Source organism: Bos indicus x Bos taurus, chromosome 12 (assembly GCF_003369695.1).
Source record: "Bos indicus x Bos taurus breed Angus x Brahman F1 hybrid chromosome 12, Bos_hybrid_MaternalHap_v2.0, whole genome shotgun sequence".
Classification (NCBI taxonomy): Eukaryota; Metazoa; Chordata; class Mammalia; order Artiodactyla; family Bovidae; genus Bos; species Bos indicus x Bos taurus.
Window position 1 is genome coordinate 11,150,620 of NC_040087.1, and position 20,458 is coordinate 11,171,077.

Sequence of the window (20,458 nt, forward strand, 5' to 3'; positions counted from 1 at the left end):
CACAATCTTAAAAAAATCCTCTGTTCAACCTATTTATGCTTCCCTGGGACGACAGAGGATGAGATGGCTGGATGGCATCACTGACTCAATGGAAGTGAGTCTGAGTGAACTCCGGGAGTTGGTGATGGACAGGGAGGCCTGGCGTGCTGCGATTCATGGGGTCGCAAAGAGTCGGACATGACTGAGTGACTGAACTGAACTGTCCTTGCCTCCCAGCCCCTCGGAACCATTAATTTTCTTATTGTCTGGTTCTTATTGTCCAGAATATCATGCAGTTGCAATATATATTCTTTCACTTAGCAATATTCAATTCAGATTAATAAAGCTTTCTGTTGAATTTTCTAATAAACCTTAAAATCTGATTTTAAAATCTATTTATTAAAAAAAACAAAACCCAAAAAGCTTAAACAAACCTGCAGGGTTTTTCAAATGTCTTTTCATGGCTTGATAGTTATTTCTTTTCTGAATAATATTTCATTGTATACCAGTTTACTTATCCGTTTACCTACTAAACGGCATTTTGTTTGCTTTGAATTTTTGCAATTGTGAATAAAACTTCTGTAAACACTCGTGCTGGTTTCTGCATGGACATAAGTTTTCAACTCATCCTGGTATACACCAAGGAGTGTGACTGCTGGATCACACGCTAATACTGTGTTTAACTTTGTAAGGAAGTGTGAAAATGTTTTCCAAGGTGGTGGCTCTACTGTTTTGCATTCCCACCAGCAATTAATGAGCATTCTGGCACCCCACTCCAGTACTCTTGCCTGGAAAATCCCATGGATGGAGGAGCCTGGTAGGCTGCAGTCCATGGGGTCCCTAAGAGTCGGACACAACTGAGCGACTTCACTTTCACTTTTCACTTTCCTGCATTGGAGAAGAAAATGTCAACCCACTCCAGTATTCTTGCCTGGAGAATCCCAGGGACAGAGGAACCTAGTGGGCTGCCATCTATGGGGTCGCACAGAGTTGGACACAACTGAAGCGACTTAGCAGCAGCAGCAGCCTATTGTTCCACATCATCCCTAGCGTTTGGTATTGTCAGTGGTTTGGATTTTATAGTGTACAGCCTTTAAACTTGCCTCTCTGGAAAAAATTCTGAAGGATCTGATATTTTAAACATCTAGCAATATCTACAAGGTTGTTCAGTTGTGGTGCCAGAGAGCACTAGGTTTGAATTCTCTCAAATATGCAAATCAGGAATATTAATAGATGCTTTGGTGGTCTCATAAAGTCTATGTTTCCTGTTCTAAGTATTGCTAAAGTATTTTCATTAATTCTCTTAATAGAAATGCTCATAACTAGTCCAATACAGCTCCTTTCTCTACCATCCCCAAATTAAAGATTCTGGAATTCTAGTTATTAAGGAGAATTTTAAATAAAAATATGTAACAAAGAGACTTTGTACCGAGCCAGCTCCTAAGAGCTCAGCATCATACATGCCCAAACATCCTTTGAATTAGTCTGGTCTAATGTATGCTTTACAAAAGTGTTTTTATATTTGTATTTGTCAACATTGCCTCACTATGTTGTTGTTTAGTCGCTAAATTGTGTCCAGCTCTTTTGCAACCCCCATGGAATGTGGCCCACTGGGCTCTTCAGACCATGGGATTTCCCAGGCAAGAATGCTGGAGTGGGTTGCCATTTCCTTCTCCATGCCTCATTATTGTTGTTGTTACTCAGTGGCTCAGTCACATCTGACTCTTTGCAACCCCATGGACTGCAGCATGCCAGGCTTTCCTGTCCCTCACTATCTCCCGGAGTTCCTCACTATAAAATCCTCAAAATAAATTGTGCTCAGTCATCAAGTTTTAACTTTTTCATATATGCCTTTAACAGTGTTATTTGCTTTCAATTGCTTTTCGCAAAAAAGCAAAATATTTATTAGACACTGTGCTATATGGCCTATAGCAGCATTGTTCAATAAAATTTTCTGTGATGATAAAAATGTTCTGTGTCTGTGTTATCCATTATGGTAGCCATGAGCCACATGTGGCTCTTAAACACTTGAAGTGTGGTTAATGCAACTGAGGAACTAAAGTTTTAATTTTAGAAACACAGCATTGGCAGCAACAAATTCAATGGGGAAAGGAAAGTCTTTGCAACAGGGCTTCCTGGTGGCTCAGACGGTGAAGAATCTGCCTGCAGTGAGGGAGATCTGGGTTCAATCCCCGGGTTGGCAAGATCCCCTGGAGGAGGGCATGGTAGTCCATTCCAGTATTGAAGAAGGAAATGGCAACCCAGTCCAGTATTCTTGCCTGGAAAATCCAGCAGCATTGGCAGCAACAAATTCAATGGGGAAAGGACAATCTTTCCAACAAATACTACCAAAACAACTAGATCATAATGAAAAAAAATCCACCTTGAAACTGACAGTGTTGAACTTTATACCTAATCCCTGTACCACAGAAAAACATTGATAATTAAGAAATAGCTTCAACTTCTCCCACCCCCTGGAAATCATCCTACCATTTTGTGATTGGAAATAGGTAACCACACAAGAGCCAACTCATTGGAAGAGATCCTGGTGCTGGGAAAGATCGAGGGCAGCAGGAGAATCGGGTGACAGAAGATGAGATGATTGGATGACATCACTGACTCAGTGGACATGAGTTTGAGCAAACTCTGGAAGACAGCGAAGGACAGGGAAGCCTGGCATGCTGCAGTCTGTGGGGGTCACAAAGAGTCGGACTCGACTTGGTGATTGAACAGCAACCACAGTAAACCATCTTTTCCCATATGACTCATGTTAGAGTCATTGTCCACTCTTTCTCACGACTACCATAAGGCTCACAGAAGATTCCCTCATGCACCTGTGAGAAGGTTAAACACAGACCTTTCCATTTTTGCCTGAACCTACCAACAAAGCCAAACACAGGGTCTCTGTTTCCCAGTCCTTTGTTTAATGATGTCTTAATGATTAACAGATTAGAAGGGCACCACCCATGGTGGGGGGGGGGGAGGGGAACTCCCTGGTGGTCCAGTTAACCACTGGACTCAGCTCGCTGGGGTATGGGTTTGATCCTTGGTCGGGGAACTAAGATCCCACAAGCCCTGCAGTGCAGCCAAAAAAAAAGTAATGAACCCAAAGTAGCTGGACACCAAGATACACATTTCCTTGTCAGCTGACCAAGACGTCCCCAAGTTATTAAAGCACTTCTAACTAAACCACTCTACCTATAATTTGTCTATATCCTCCCTATAAAAAAAATCTAAGGCAAACTCACTCCGATTTTGGATCCAAACTGTTCTCCATAATGGCAACAGTCTGAATAAACTCAGTTTCCTTACATGTTTGGCTTTTGTCTTTGACAGATTGGTGCCACTGTGTTAGTCGCTCAGTTGTGTCCAACTCTTTTGTGACTCTGTGGACCATGCCCTGCCAGGCTCCTCTGTCCATGGAATTCTCTAGGCAAATACTGGAGTGGGTAGCCATTCCCTTCTCCAGGGAATCTTCCCAACCCAGAGCCTGAACCCAGGTCTCCTGCGCTGCAGGCAGATTCTTTACCATTTTGTTTGGTTTTTGTCTTTGATGGCACTTTGGTGCCATTACTGGAATGGAACTGGAAATCCATCTCTAGGCCCCCATCTGCTCCACCCAGGTCCTGAGGCTTTCTGAGCCCCAGTGCAGTGTCCCTGAAGTGGTTTATGCTGGAGTCCAGCTCCTGATCCGTGTACTCCAGACAAGTGTCCACAGTAGCATGGGAAGGATTTGAATTTGGTTTGGGGGAGGGGTGTTGCCGTCTCTTGGTTTGATTTTGCTGAAAGCTATTGTTTTATAGCTCTGTGGTGATGTAAGTGAGAAGAAAAACCTAAAAAAGAGTGGGCATACACATAACTGATTCACCTTTCCGAAACTAACACACGCTGTAAAGCAGCTCTGCTCTTGTGCTGCTGCGTCACTCAGTCGTCTCCGACTCTTTTGCCACCCCATGGACTGCAGCCCATCAGGCTCCTGTGTCCATGGGATTCTCCAGGCAAGAATACTGAAGGGTGTTGCCATTTCCTTCTCCAGGGGATCTTCCCAACCCAGGGATCAAATCAGGGTCTCCTTCATTGGCAGGCAGATTCTTTACCACTGAGCCACCAGGGAAGCCACTGTAAAGCAACTATACTCCAATAAAAATTTAAAGAGGAAAAAGGCCCCTTTCCTGAGACCAAAAAACAAGCCTGAGAGTTTCTGGGATTAGGTAGCTATCGCTGAGCCCAATCCCTTGTTTTTGTATGATTGCCTCTCCCTTCTATGCCATAACAGAGAAAACAACACTGATCCACTAAACAGTGGACTCGATTTCCACATCAGTGTTTTGAAATCTAAAAAACTCTATCCTCTTCTCCCACCTCTGGGCCCCTCAGTTACTCATTACCCTTTTCCCTTTCTATACACACAAAAAAGAAGGACCTGTATATCTTTGTTTGGGGGATGGTTAGAAGCTTTTTTTTTTTTTTCTGTAAAGCGACTACTGCCACAACTGTAGCTAAGCTGGTACCAGAAAGAATTTTCCATATATGGGGGCTCCTTTCTTCCTCTCTAGTGACAGAGGAACTCACTTCAACAGTCAGGTCACTCAGGATATTCAACAAGTACTTCCACCACCCTCCATCCTCTAGAAAAATAAAGCAGACCAACTGTGCTCTTAAATTCAAACTAGCCAAACCACCTGAGGCACCCAACCTACCCAAAATCTTGCACTTGGTCCTAGTGATCCTCAAATCCTTCCCCTTCCAGGCAACACTGATTATTCCCTTATGAATAATTGTGTATTATGAAAAAATACTGCAGGTCAATGAAGATTTCTTATCTCTTCTGAAACTTGCTGCTGCTGCTGCTAAGCCGCTTCAGTCATGTCTGATTCTGGGCGACCCCATAGACGGCAGCCCACCGGGCCCCCCCATCCCTGGGACTCTCCAGGCAAGAACACTGGAGTGAGTTGCCATTTCCTTCTCCAATGCAGGAAAGTGAAAAGTGAAAGTGAAGTAGCTCAGTTATGTCTGACTCTTAGCGACCCCATGGACTGCAGCCTACCAGGCTCCTCCGTCCATGGGATTTTCCAGGCAAGAATACTGGAGTGGGTGACCCTAATTTGATCTAATCTAGTATCTATCCTTATATCACTTCACATTCGTCAGAATGACTAGCATCAAAAGTCTACAAACAATAAATGCTGGAGAGGGTGTGCAGAAAAGAGAATCCTCCTACTCTGTTAATGGGAGTATAAATTGGTACAAGCACTATGGAAACAGTATGGAAGTTCCTTTAAAATTAAAAATAGAGTGACCATGTGATCCAGCAATCCCACTCCTGGGTGTATATCCAGAGGAAACCATAATTCAAAAAGATACATGTACCCCAATGTTCACTGCAGCACTATCTTTAAAAGCCAAGACATGGAAGCCACCTAAATGTCCATTGACAACGGATGGATAAAGATGATGTGGTATATCTAGTCAATAAAATATTACTCGGCCATTAAAAAAAATGAAATAGTGCCATTTGCAGCAACACAGATGGATCTGGAAAGTATCATACTAAGTAAGACAAAGACAAATATGATATCATTCATAAGTGGAATCTAATTGTAAAAAATTATACAAATGAACTTATTTACAAAACAGAAACTGACTCACAGATTTTGAAAACAAACTAATGGTTACTAAAGGGGAAAGGTGGGAGGACGGAGGAATGAATTAGAAGCTTAGGATCAATTTATACACAGTACTATCGGTGATGCTAGTGGTGAAGAATCTGACTGCCAATGCAGCAGACACAAGAGACTTGGATTCAGTCTCTGGGTCAGGAAGATTCCCTGGTGTAGGTAATGGCAACCAATCCCGTATTCTTGCCTGGAAAATTTCATCAACAGAGGAGCCTGGCGAGCTACTGTCCACGAGGTCACAAAGGGCCAGACACAACTGAGTGACTAAGCACACACACATATATAAAATAGATAAATAACTAACAGGGACCTATTGTATAGCACAGAGAATGCTATGACAACCTATTTGGAAAATAAGCTACATGGGAAAAGAATCTGAAGTTATATATGTATAACCAAATCACTTTGCTATACATCTGAGACTAACACATTATAAATCAACTATACTCCGATAAAAAAATTTTTAAAAAACTGTCTATCCTTAAATACTGTTTTATTAACTACACTCGTATTTATCATCAACAGGACAGGTTTCCTTTCCCAACATAGCCCCTACATGAACTCCAAATTGGAGATTCAGTCTTCTGGAAAGAAACACAGAGACCAATCTTGAACCCAAATGGAAGAGATCTTACTAACCAATAATACCGCTACAAACCTACACGGAGCACAACATGTACTTTATGTTTCACAGTTTAAAAAACTGCAAAACAGGCACCCTGGGAGGAGGCAGAGGCTTATTCCTTCTGGGGTCGCCTTCACGCGCGCAGCTGGGAGGGTGGAAGCTCAGTATTTTCTCCAGCAACTAAAAAAAGAGTGAGGTATGCTCTCCCAAACCCCCAAACCCTCCCTTCTAGGTTCTGATAGAACGTTCCGAACCGCAAGCAAAAGAAAAATAGGAAAACCATTCCCCTTTCTCAGTTAAGAGCCTAGAAGTCACCACTCTGTCCTAATAACAATTAAAAGGCTGAATGGACTGAAAATCAACAACTCTTCTTGGATCCTGGAGGGAAGGGAGGACACAGGGCATGCTGCCAAGTCTGGAGAGGCGAAAACACAGACTACTGGCTTACCCGAGCACAGAGCCAGGAGTAGGGCCGTGGCAGGAACCGGGGCTGACGTCGGAAGACTCGAAGTACAATTGCTAAATTGCTAGACGCTCAGTGTGCATAACTGTAGACTTAAAAAACGCCAGAGAATCCAGTCAAAGCAGGGGCGCCTCTGACTCCCACAGCTTGAGAGTTTTCACAGTAAACATGGGAGAACAATCCCCTCATACCTCTGAAGGGTGAGGGGAAATGGAACCTGTTCTTAAATACCCCAGGGCTCTCTCTTAATGAGGCCTGCCCTCAGGAGAAATTAGTTAAATCAGACCCTAGTCTGCTGGGGTCTTATAAGAGCCTCACCTAGGGGAGGAGAAATAACCAACTCCACTTAACCATAGCCTTCAAGTGGGAAAAACGAACTACACAACTCCAGCCCACTCAGTCCTATCCATGGCAAAGAAGCGAAAGTCGCTCAGTCGTGTCCTCCTCTGCAACTCCATGGACTATAGCCTGCCAGGCTCCTCTTTCCATTGAATTCTCCAGACGAGAATACTGGAGTTGGGGTGGGGGGTGGCGGGGAGGGCAGCAGGGACTCTACCATCTGAGCCACCAGGGAATATCACCCTAAGGGGAAGGAAGACAGTAAGAAAAAAAAAAAAAAATCAAAACACTTGAGGTTCACAGTTGAGGAGCCTAGGAGACCTAAAAGGCTGAAACCTCATCGTGACCAGTAGGACTTCCCCTGCCCCGCCTGGCCACCACATTACTACAGGCCTATTTAGAGCAGTTCCTTTTACCTAGCACATCAAGTCTGGCTATCGAGGAAAAATTTTAAAGGCCAAACCACATTTTTTTTTGGACCGGGGGAAAAATGTATTTTAATTGTATACTCAATCCATTTGGACTTCCCTTGTGACTCAGCTGGTAAAGAATCCGCCTGCAATGTGGGAGACCTGGGTTAGATCCCTGGGTTGGGAAGATCCCCTGGAGAAGGGAAAGGCTACCCACTCCAGTACTCTGGCCTGGAGAATTCCAAGGACTGTATAGTCCATGGGTTCCAAAGAGTCAGACATGACTGAGCAACTTTCACTTTCACTCAATCCATTTTGTGTATTTCAAAAGGCACAATATTTTCTACATTTATCAGTGAAAAAAGAAAGTAACTTAAAAAATCAGCTAATGGCAAACAAATTTCCTTGAGAGGTACAGACACATATACAGTGCATCCTAGAACAGGGGAGGAGCAAGACAGATTCTCCCCACTTTCATAAGTTTCATTAAACACTGGACCTGCTTAAGGCTCAAGAGAAAAGGCAACTTTCACAGAGTATGTATTAATATATCTTAGTTTCACTGACCGGGGATAGAATCCAGGGCCCACAGCATTGAAAGCACCGAGTCCTAACCACTGGACTGCCAGGGAATTCCCCTAAAGGATTATATTATTAAATGAGGCATTTACTGTACTCCTTTCTGAGAGTACCATGTGGGGAACATGTTTTCTAAACTAAATTTAGGAAGTAGAATGTAGACTCAGTCCGTCCTCCTCCCTTTAAGGACTGTCCAATGGTTAATGAATTAAAAACACAAGACTAAATAAAACCAAATCCTATACACACTTCCTGCACCACAACCCAGGAAAAGGAAAAAAAAAAAAAAAAAAACACCAAGATTCCCAGGTGGCTCTAGTGGTACAGAATCTGCCTACCAATGCAAGAGACACAGGAGATGTGAGTTTGATCCCCGGGTCAGAAGATTCCCTGGAGAAGGGCATGGCAACCCACTCCAGTATTCACACCTGGAGAATTCCATGGACAGAGGAGCCTGGAGGGCTCGAAGAGAGTCGCACGCACAGCCTAGATTGCTCTCCCGAGTGGAACTCAGGAACACCTTCAACCACCCACGTTAGTCTGTTCCAGAGCCATCACAAGCATGCCTTGCTTTTAATCAAAGCAACAGCAACAAATCGTTTTGGAAATAACAAAACAAAAACTAGCACTGATCATTTTTCTGACAACCCACAACTACTCAAAATTCACTGGCATTGAGAGAGGGAAGGAGGCCACATCTATGGGCCTTGTCTCACGTAAGTACACGCAAGTAGGTGCAGTTTTGTTATTATTGCACAAACAAATTTTAATTTGTAACCCTTAGTTTGATTGAAACATTGCTTGTAGGATCATGCGGACACCAGCTATGCAGAAACACTCCTGGAGAGTTGTTGATAGCAGCACACACCTGTGGCTGTTCTTCGGTTCTGGCGTCTCCAGGGCAGCCAAAATTGTTTCGTTAAATACATTCTTTATGCCTTTCTGTGTGAGTACAGAACACGCCACATACTTAGCAAACTTCAGGCCACACAGGCCAGTTTTTCAGCAGTCTCTGCGGTGATGGGATTCTGTTCATTCTTGGCAGGTTTCTCAACAGGAGAGGGGTCATCTCTGAGGTCAGTTTGGGTCCTAACAAGCAAGAAAGGAGTGGTGAGTTAACTTTGACACTCACTGTTTAAAAAACATGTATTAATTTGGCTGTGCCGGGTCTTAATTGCTCCATGCTGGATCTAGTCCCCCAACCAGGGATGGAACCCAGGCCCCAAGCATTGGAAGCACAGAGTCTCAGCCACTGGACCACCAGAGAAGTCCCAGACACCCGTTTTTCTCTCACATTTTTGAATGAGGATGAAGAGCCCAGTGGAAGACAGACTAGAAATATATCTAAGTAGGTAAGTGTTAGTCACTCAGTCGTGTCCGACACTTTGTGACTCCATGGACTGAAGCCAGCCAGGCTCCTCTGCCCATGGGATTCTCCAGGCAAGAATACTGCAGTGGGTGGCCATTCCCTTCTCCAGGGGATCTTCCTGACCCAGGGATGGAACCTGGGTCTTCCACATTGCAGGCAGATTCTTTACCATCTGAGCCACCGTGGAAGTTAGAACTACATTTGTTTGTGGGTACCTCAGATCGTCATCATCCTCTTGCCCTACAGTATCAAAAAGTCCAAGAGTATATGGCTGTCCACTGATCATAACAGTTGACTGTATAGCTGTCAAAAACAGTCGGTACATACTCAGATGGAAATTTGTTTGCTGTGTAGGATATCAGAAGACATGTTTTGCCAACAGTTCCGTCATCCACAGCAACAGAGTTAATTGTCTGCACTGCTGAAACGCTTGTGTGTCTGCTTTAAATATTTCACACTTGATGATGACTTCAGCTCCTCTGCCCACAAAAACCACACTTTGATGAGACATAAGAACCAGATATGAAAGGAATGTTGGAATTTATCAGTCCAGGAATTGAAAACAACTCTAAATATTATGGTAAGGGCTCTAAGGACAAGGTTGACAGCATGCAGGAACTGGGCAACTGATGGGTGAGCAGAGAGAAGCAAATTCTAAGAAAAAACAAAAAAGAAGTGGTAGAGGTTCCAATTCAACACGGTTACATAGGAAAATCCTGACCTCACCTCTTCCCATGGACACACTGAATTGATTTTTATTTCTTTTTAATTTCTTCTTATTTTAATGTTTGGCCGCACTGCATGGCACGGGGGATCTTAACTCCCTGAACAGGGATTGAACCAGTGCCCCCTGCATTGGAAGATGGAGTCTGAAACCACTGGACCAGTGGGGAAATCCCTTTATTATTACCATTTTTTTGAGACGCCAAATTTATGTGGAACAATTTCCTCTGAAAGAAACCTAAAAACCAGCAGAGAAACCCTTCACACCTGGTAAACAAGAAAAGCCACAACGAAGCAGGTGGGAAAGGCAGAGACACAGTCTCACCATAAGCCCCTCACCCCCAGCGCGGGTACCCGCAAAGAGGGGATCTCAACACCTGGAGCTTCTCACTGAGGAGTGAAGGGCTTGTACCCCATATTGGACACCCTGGCCTTTAAGACCTGCTCCTGAAAGACAAGCCCCTACAACATCTGATTTTGAAAACCAGCAGGGCAGACCACACAGGAGACACACGGCTCTAGCAAACTGAGGGCTGGTGCACTGACCCAACGGCGCCAGGGCCCAGCGCAGAAGCAGCCCTTTGAAAAGGGCCCGGGCTTTTTGTGAAAAGGACTTCGCTGCTTTGACCATGTTGGCCTGAGGGGCAGAGGCCTGCTGGGAAACTCCGGGGATGGAGGCTGGCAGGTGCCATCTTCTGCTCTCCCTCTTTTTTCTTTCATTTCTACCACTTTTCTTTCTTTCTTCCTCTTTTCGGGGGATGCCATCTTTGCTTCCCCCCACCCCCGCCACCTTGCTCCTGTGGTAGGTGGATCTCCACCATGCTGCACTCCAGAACACCAGTATCTCCCAAAGGGGGACTTCTACATATGTCCAGAGCCCTTGCTTGTATATGGGTTTCCCAGACGGCGCTAGGGGTAAAGAACCTGCCTGCCAGTGCAGGAGATGGAAGAGATGCAGGTTCAATCCTTGGGTCGGGAAGATCCCCTGGAAGAGGAAATGGCACCCCACTCCAGTATTCTTGCCTGGAGAATCCCATGGACAGAGGAGCCTGGTGGGCTACAGTCGCTGGGGTCGCAAAAAGGTAGACACGACGGAAGCAATTAAGCACACACACCCGCTCGTTTGCATTGTGTTTTTGACCTCTATCATTTCTTTACGTTTCTCTGTTTCATTAAGGTTTTTTCCTGGAGGTTTTATCTTGCTTTGTTTGGAACATGTTTCTGGGTTGCTTCATTTTGCTTGACGTTGTGTTGCTTTCTATGCATTAGGTACCGCAGTCACCTCTCCCTGTCTTGCAGGGTTGGCCTGTGTAGGAGATGAGAGCTTTATTGTTCGAGCTGCGCTAGCTCTTCATTGTTTCTCCATTCCTTTGTGAGTCAAGTGCTATTTTACTTTTAATAGCTCCCAGTGGTTGAGGGTGTGCCAAGACCAGCCAGTGCCAAAGGAGAGGACTTGCATTTTCAGGCCCCACAGGACTGTAACAATCAGTTCTTGGCAGGGAGCCGCACCGGCTTCTCCAGACTTTCTGAGAAAGAGACCTGTTTTCTTTGTTCAGGAGTTTTGGCCTAAAGGATGGGCTTCTGCTTTGACTCACTTATATGGGCCTATGGAGATGCTCTTGGGGAATGGAGACCCATGAATGCAATCTGCCTTCTCCCTCTGTCTTGCTCCAGCTCACCAATATCTTCCAAAAAGGAACCTGTACCTTTGTCTGGTCCCTGACTTTTGCGGCTGCTTCTAGAAGACACCTCTGTCACCTGATTCTGGGGCCAGTGGGGTTTCTGCTCCAGGAGTCCTACAGCAGGAATCCAGGAGAAAGAATTCGTAAACCTCTACCATCCCTGGGGCATGGTCAGAGGCAACAGACCCAGAAGCTTGGTCTTTCTGTGGGAGAGGCCTATCAGTTTATCGTCATAGCTGCTGCCTGAGGGGCAGGCTTCTAATGAAAGGCACATCTAAGGCTGACCTTAAACCTTTGCTGAGGTCTTGGAGGGTGATGCTATCTTCATGATTTACCTCTGCTCAGCTCCAGTGGGCCAGCATCTCTTCGAGAGGAGCTCTTATGCTTATCTGGTGCCCCAGTTTTTGCCTCTGGTCCTCTGGTTTTGGCAGCTTGATTCCTTGGCTCTGGCGGCCAGGGGCCCCTGTATTCCTGCATGGACAAGAATCTAGCAATCCGATAGACAGCTCTTGGCAGGCCACCACCCCCAGGGTACTACGCAGAGAGCAGCCTGAAATACACCCCAGGGCTTTCGGAGAAAGAGGCCAACTTGCTTGTCCTGGAACTTTGATTTAGGAGCAGGCTTGCTGTGTGGCACGCATCTAGAGGCATCGAGGGGGCTTCCCTGGTGGCTCAGAAGAAGCTGCCTACAATGCAGGAGACCTGGATTCAATCCCAGGGTTGGAAAGATCCTCTGGAGAAGAAAATGGCAACCCAACCCATTGGAGATCCAATGGAGATTCAGTCCCATGAACAGAGACACCTGGAGGGCTACAGTCCAGGGGGTCACAAAGAGCGACTAACACACACACAGAGGCATCAAGAGGCTACGGAGGGGCTCAGGGAATGTCAGCCAGGGGACCCCACCTTTTACTCTCCCTTTGCCTGGGCTTCCCTGGTAGCTAAGACAGTCAGGAGCCCACCTCCAATGCAGGAGACCTGAATTTGAATCCTGGGTCAGGAAGATCCCCTGTAGAAAGGAATAGTAACCCACTCCAGTGTTCTTGTCTGGAGAATCCTCATGGACAGAGGAGCCTGGCTGGGGCTATATAGTCCATGGGGTGGCAAAGAGTCGGACATGACTAAGCGACTTTCACTTTCTTTCACTTCCTGCCTGCCCACACCTCACTGGCTTCTCCTAGAAAGGAACTAATGCACTTGTCTGGAGCCCTGATTTTTGTGACTGTCACCCAGAGGACACCTGTGGATCCCTTGGCTCTAGTGGCTGGTGGGGCTTATGCTTGTCACCCCACAGGACTGTATATATTTGCATTCTGTAAAAGCCACTTCCCTGGGGATCTGGCTTCCAATCAGCTTGAACCTAGGTGCGACTAAGATCCTCTCCTTTGGCACTGACTGGTCTTGGCACATCCTCAACCACTGGGAGCTATTAAGTGAAATAGCACTTGACTCACAAGGAAATGGGGAAACAATGAAGAGCTAGCGCAGCTCGAACAATAAAGCTCTCATCTCCTACACAGGCCAACCCTGCAAGACGGAGAGGTGACTGCGGCACCTAATGCATAGAAAGCAGCTCAGAGCGTCGAGCAAGATGAAGCCACCCAGATATGTGTTCCAAACAAAACATGATAAAACTTCAGGAAAAAACCTTAATGAAACAGAGGAAAATAAAGAAATGATAGAGGTCGAAAACACCAATAGAGAAATGCAGAAGGCCTTTATGGGCTTGTTAGGAGACTAGATGCAGCTGAAGGAAGGATCACTGAGTTTGAGGATTTATCAATCCAAACTGAAAACTGAGGGGGCTTCCCTGGTGGTCCAGTGGCTGACCCCACCATTCCAAAGCAGGGGGCCTGTGTTCAATTCCTGGTCAGGGAAGTAGACCCCACATGTCAACGAAAGATCCCACGTGCTGCAACTAAGACCCTACGACCCAGTGCAGTCAAATAAATAGATATTTTCAAAGAAAAGAAAACGGAAAAGCAAAGAGAATAAAGCCTGGAAAAACAAACTGGACCAGAATCTACAAGGGCTGTGGGACAATTACAAAATGTGCCACACACAGGGGAATAGTAGAAGGAAAAGAGAGAGAAGGGAATAAAGGAAGAAAACAGTAATAACCTAGAACTTCTCCAGCTTACTGTCAGACACTAAACCACAGGTCAGCAAGCTCAGAGACAGTGGGGGATTTAAGGAGATGTTAGTCAAAGGAAACAAACTGCAGTGAAAAGTTTGGTAAATTCTAGAGATCTAATGCACAGCTTTATTATTATAGTTAATAATACCATATTATATACTTCAAATTGGCTACAAAATTCAATCTTAAATGGTCTCACCACAAAAAAAGAAATTATAATCATGGGACATGATGGTGGTGTTAGCATTACGTGGTAACCTGATTGTAATACATACATATCAAAGCAACATGTTGCACACCTTAACCTTACCCAATATGGCATGTCAATTGTATCTCAATTAAAAAAACAAATGTTAAAGAAGTTCTTTAGAGCAAAGGAAAATCATATAGGTCAGAAACTTGCATCTCACAAAGATGAGTGTGAGAGAAGGAATGAATGTAGTTAAAATAATCATTTTTATTATTTTGAATTGATCTAATAGATAAATGTTCACAGGAATGACTGCAACAGGGTATTGTCATATTAACTGTATGAATAGATAAAATGGATAACACCAATGTTCTAACGGAAGAGAGGGAGGAATTGCTAAGGGGTATAAGCATTTAAAAGTGGACTTAAATTTGTTTTAAATGTACATTGCAAACTATAGAAAAAACACTGAAAACACTTTTGAGAAGACTGTTACGCCAGGAGAGGAGAGAAATGGACTTACATAAAATGCAGTTCAGCACTTCTCTGTCAGTAATTGATAGGTCCAGCTGGCAGAAAAGAAGTAAGGATACAGGTGAACGGAAAGGCACCATCAATCAATGGCTCTAATTGATATTTAAAGAATACTTCATCTTCAACAGTAGAATATACATTCCTTTCAAATTCATATGTGAAGATAGGCCACATTCTGAAACAGAAAACATCCCTTAACACATTTGAAAGAATAGAAATCATAAAAAAGAATCCCCTGGTGGGCCAGTGGTTAGGACTCAGTGCTTCCACTCACCAGGCCTGGGCTCAGTCCCTGGTTCGGGGAATGAAGGTCCCGCAGGCCATGAAGTGAAAGTGAAGTCGCTCAGTCGTGTCCGACTCTTTGCGACCCCGTGGACTGTAGCCCGCCAGGCTCCTCTGTCCATGGGATTCTCCAGGCAAGAATACTGGAGTGGGTTGCCATTTCCTTCTCCAGGGGATCTTCCCAACCCAAGGATCGAACCCAGGTCTCCTGCATTGCAGGCAGATGCTTTATCCTCTGAGCCACCAGGGAAGCCCCTAAGCTGCAGGCCATAAAGTATGGCCAAATATATATATCCCCACATCGCTGTGCATATACTAGAAATCAATGATAGAAAAATGGCTGGAAAATCCCCAGATGCATGACAATTAATACACTTCTCTCCCTTCCCCAGCTTTATTTGAGGTATGATTGACAAGTAAAAATTATATATATATATATACTAAGGTTGTGCAATATGATTTTTTAGTCAATTTATTTGTTTTAATTGAGGCTAATTACTTTACAATATTGTGGTGGTTTTTGCCATACATCGACATGAATCAGCCATGGGTGTACATGTGTCCCCCATCCTGAACCTCCCTCCCACTTCCCCTCTCCCTCCCCACCCCATCCCTCTGGATTGTCTCAGAGCACCAGCTTTGAGTGCCCTGCTTCATGCATCGAACTTGCACTGGCCAGCTGTTTTATATACGGTAACATACACCTTTCAATGCTATTCTCTCATACCAACGCACCCTCACCTTCTCCCACAGAGTCCAAAAGTCTGGTCTTTACATCTGTGTCTCTTTTGCTGTCCTGCATATAGGGTTGTCGTTACCATCTTTCTAAAGTCCATATATATGCGATAATATACTGTATTGGTGTTTCTTTCTGGCTTACTTCACTCTGCATAATAGGCTCCAGTTTCATCCACCTCATTAGAACTGACTCAAATGTGTTCTTTTTTATAGCTTAGTAATATTCCACTGTGTATATGTACCACAATTTCCTTATCCATTTGTCTGTCGATGGACATCTAGGTTGCCTCCATGTCCTAGCTAAGGTGTATAACATGATGATTTCATATATTTTGTGTCATTGTTACTACAATCAAGTGAGTAGTAACATCTCAAATGTTTAAAAAATTTTTTGTGGTGAGAACACTTAAGATTTACTCTTAGCAGATTTCAAGTGCACAATACACTGTTATTAACTATAGTCCCCATGCTGTACATTAGATCCTCAGAGCTTATTCATCTTACAACTGAAATTATGTACCATTTCAAATCTCTCCCTATTTTCTTCACCCTCAACCACTGGCAACCAGCATTATACTACTCTTGGGCTTTACGAGTTTGAGAGTTTCATCAATACATTCCACTTATAACTGATATCATAGAGTATTTGTCTTTCTGTGCCTGGCTGATTTCACTTAGCAGAATGTCCTCCAGGTTCGTCCGTGTTTCAGATGGCAAGATGTCCTTCTTTTTCATGGTTGAGTAATATAACGTTCTCTCCCCATATGCCACGTTTTCTTTATTTATTCATCCATCAATGGCCATTTAGTATTTCTGTTTCTTGGCTATTGTGAATAATGCTGCAATGAACATATAAGTACAGGTATTTTTTCATGCTACTGATTTCATTTCCTTTGTTTATGTACCCAGGAGTGGGATTTCTGGATTACATGGAAGCTTTATTTTTAATTTTTAGAAGAACCTTCATACAATTTTCCATATTAGCTGTACCAATTTAAGTTCCAAACAACACTGCTCAAGCATTCTCTTTTTCTCCACATCCTCAGTCAACAGGTTATTTCTCATCTTCTTGATGACATTCCAACAAGCATGAGGTTATATCTAATTGCGGTTTTGATTTCCATTTCCCTGAAGATTAGTGATGTTGAACACCTTTTCATCTACCTGTTGGCCATTTGTATGTCTTCTCTGGAAAACTGTCTATTTAGGTCCTTGCCCATTTTTTAATCAGGTTATCTGAATTTTAGCAAATTTTTTTCTACACTGGTTAAGATGACCATATGATTTTAATTCTTCATTTTGTTAACGCACTGTATCACATTTATTGATTTGTGTATGTTAAGTCAACTTTGCATCTCAGGGATAACTCCCACTTGATTATGGGGTCTGTTTTTCTAGTTTCTGTTTCATTTATTTCTGTTCTATTTTTCTTGTTTCTATTCTAATCTTTCTTATTCCCTTTCTTCTTCTTTTGGTTTAGTTTGTTCTGCTTCTAGTTCCTTGAGGTGTAGTTCAATTTCGGGTTGTTTATTTGAGATTCTTGTTTTTTCTTAAACATTCATCGCTATAAACTTCCCTGTTGAACTGATTGCAGGAGTTCTCTAGTGGTCTGGTGATTAGCACTCAGCACTTTCACTGCTGTCGCCCAGGTTCAAAGCTTGGTTAGGAAACTGAGATTCTACAAGCTGTGCTGGGCCCCCCAAAAAAAGAACTATTTTCATTTCATCCCACAAGTTTTGGTATTTTGTATATTTATTTTTGCTAGTCTTAATTTTTTTTAATTTTCCTTTTGATTTCTTCTTTGATCCATATTTGTTCAGAACACGTTGTTTAATTTCCACATATTTGCGGATTTTCAAATTTATCCCCTGTTATTGATCTTTAGCTTCATAATATCGTGGTCAGACGAGATACTGATTTTTTTTCCGTCATTTCTCTCTCTTCTCTTTCTGGAATTCCCATAAAACCAATGACACGGCCTTTGATGGTATTGCATAAGTCCTGTATGCTTTCGTCACTCTTTCTCCTTTTGTCCTTTGATCTTCGGACTGGAAAACTTCAAAAGACTTATCTTCAAGTTCACCATTTCTTTCATCTGACTGTTGAAACTCTCCTGAATATTTCATTTCATTCATTGCATTCTTGAGTTCTAATCTGATTTTTTTGATGGTTTCTATTTCTTTGCTGGAATTTTGTTTATGTGTTATTCTTCTATTTCATTTAGTTATCTATGTGTGTTTTTTTTGGGGGGGGGCTTCAGTGAATTTCTTTAAGAGTTTATTCTGAATTCTTTATTATACAATTCACGCATGCATACACGCTAAGTCCCTTTAGTCATGTCTGACTCTGTGATCCTATGGGCTGTAGCCGGCAAGGCTCCTCTGTCCACAGGATTCTGCAGGCAAGAATACTGATGTTGGGTTGCCATGCCCTCCTCCAGGGGATCGTCCCAATCCAGGGATCAAACCTGCGTCTCTTATGTCTCTTGCATTGGCAGGCAGGTTCTTTACCACAGGCGCCACCTGGGAAGCCCTATACAATTCATAATTCTACATATTTTAGGGTTTGTGGAGCTTCATTCCTTTCCTTTGACAGTGTCTTGTGTACCTGATTACTTGTGATTCTTGAATCCTTGCCCTGGTATCTGCCTATTTGAGGAAGACGGCTCCTCTTCCAGGGTCTACACATTCACTTTGGCAGAGAAAGCCTTCAGCAGTCCACCCAGTCTGGGGTTCAGTGGGTATTAGCTGGCAGCCCCCACAGGCCAGCAGGGCTTGCTTTGGGGTCTAATAGGGCAGGGCTGTTTCTTGTGCTCTAAGGCGGGGGTGGGGGCAGGGGTGGGTGGGCCTCTGCTCTGCTGTCAGACAAGGTTACCATCTGGGTTCCCTGGTGGGGAGTCTATAGGCTGTGCTCCATGACTGGGCAGGGTTGCCAACCCAGCTTCCTGTCCAGGTGAGGCCCCAGGCTCTGCTCAACAAATGGGCAGGGCCATAGGCCATCATCCATGTGGTGCTGAAGGTGGGGCTTTACAGATGGACAGGGATAACGTGTAGGCTGTTTGCTCAGGCTGCCCTGGGTGCCTGGGGAGAGACACCTTGCTCTGCATTTGGGCAAGGCTGCAAGCTCGACTCTCTGTCCAATTGGGGTGGTAGAATGAGCCCCTTGGCTGGGCTGGACTGCTGGCTGGATACCAAAACTGGACAGAACCACTGACTGTGTTCTCTGGCCAGCCAGGGAGCCCCGGCTCAGATGGAGGGGATGGCATCATTCCTGGGGAGCCCCGGCTCAGATGTGGGGGATGGCATCACTCCCGGGGAGCCCCGGCTCAGATGTGGGGGATGGCATCACTCCCGGGGAGCCCCCGGCTCAGATGTGGGGGGATGGCATCACTCCCGGGGAGCCCCCGGCTCAGGTGTGGGGGATGGCATCACTCCCGGGGAGCCCCGGCTCAGATGTGGGGGATGGCATCACTCCCGGGGAGCCCCCGGCTCAGATGTGGGGGATGGCATCACTCCCGGGGAGCCCCCGGCTCAGATGTGGGGGATGGCATCACTCCCGGGGAGCCCCCGGCTCAGATGGGGGGATGGCATCACTCCCGGGGAGCCCTGGCTCAGATGTGGGGGGATGGCATCACTCCCGGGGAGCTCTGCTCAGTGCATCACCAGCAGGAACACTACGGCGCCACAACGTGATCCCTGCACTGGTTGTCGGGTCCCCTGTTCTCCCGCTTGGTTTCAAGCTGACCCTGTTTAGTGTAGCCCTGCTGATTCCCCCAGTGTTTCCTGGGAGATGAGACATAAGTGTGCCCTCTGGGGAGGCCCTCCAGAATCCTGGCCAAACTGGATGTCAACCTCGGGCTCTCCCCACTGGAGAAACTGTAGACCCAGGCGTACGCTGTCTGTGTGGCGCTGCGCCAGGCTGGGAGAGGGTGGTCAACGGGAAACCACGCTTCACACCCTCCTAATGTGCCTTTGCTCAGTTTTGTTGTTCAAGGGGTTCTTCATCCTCCCTGCTGGGATCTAGAATTTTCACACAGCTATTCTTTTTTTTTTTTTTTGCTGCATCACACAGCTTGTGGGATCTAAGTTCCCCCACCAGGTTTGGAACCCAGGTTCACAGCAGTCAAAGGGCTGAGTCCTAACCACTGAACCACCAGGGAAGTCCCCACACAAGTGTTCTTGCCTGCATAGTCGCTTGTTGGTTTTTCTGTGAGGGAGTCTGAAACCTGGGGACCCTTAATCTGCCTTCTTGTTTTTGAAGAGAAAGTAACAACATTGATTGAAAATAAGATGTAATTATCTTTCCACTCAGGAAAAAAAATAAAGAAAAAATAAAAGAAAGCTTTCTTTACAGAAGAATAGCAGCTTGTAAACATAGAGTCAGGCAATAATAGTGGAATGTAAAACCAGGAGCTGAACAGCTTGGGGTAAATGTTCATTGTTGGAAAACAATAACACTTAAGTTGACATCTTTAAAATAAGCAATTTTTATTACCCTATAGTTTCTGCCGCCAGGAAACCTCAGAAAGATTTAGGTGGCTTTTCCTGGCTCCGTGTTTCTCATGAGGTCGTAACGAGCTGTAGGCCAGGGGTGCGGTCATCTCCAAACGGCACTTGCGCTGCAGAGTCTGTTTACGAGCTCTTTCTCAAAATTTTTATTAGGTTTCAGTTTCCTAAATATTGTCGGAATGAGGGCCTTAGATTCTGCCCATTCCATGCTATCCCGGCATG

General features: G+C 44.8%; 1 pseudogene; it reads right to left on the reverse strand.

The window, feature by feature from the left end:
- Positions 1-8,518: 8,518 nt before the first annotated feature.
- On the reverse strand, positions 8,519-10,796 carry LOC113902080 (annotated as a pseudogene).
- Positions 10,797-20,458: the final 9,662 nt, after the last annotated feature.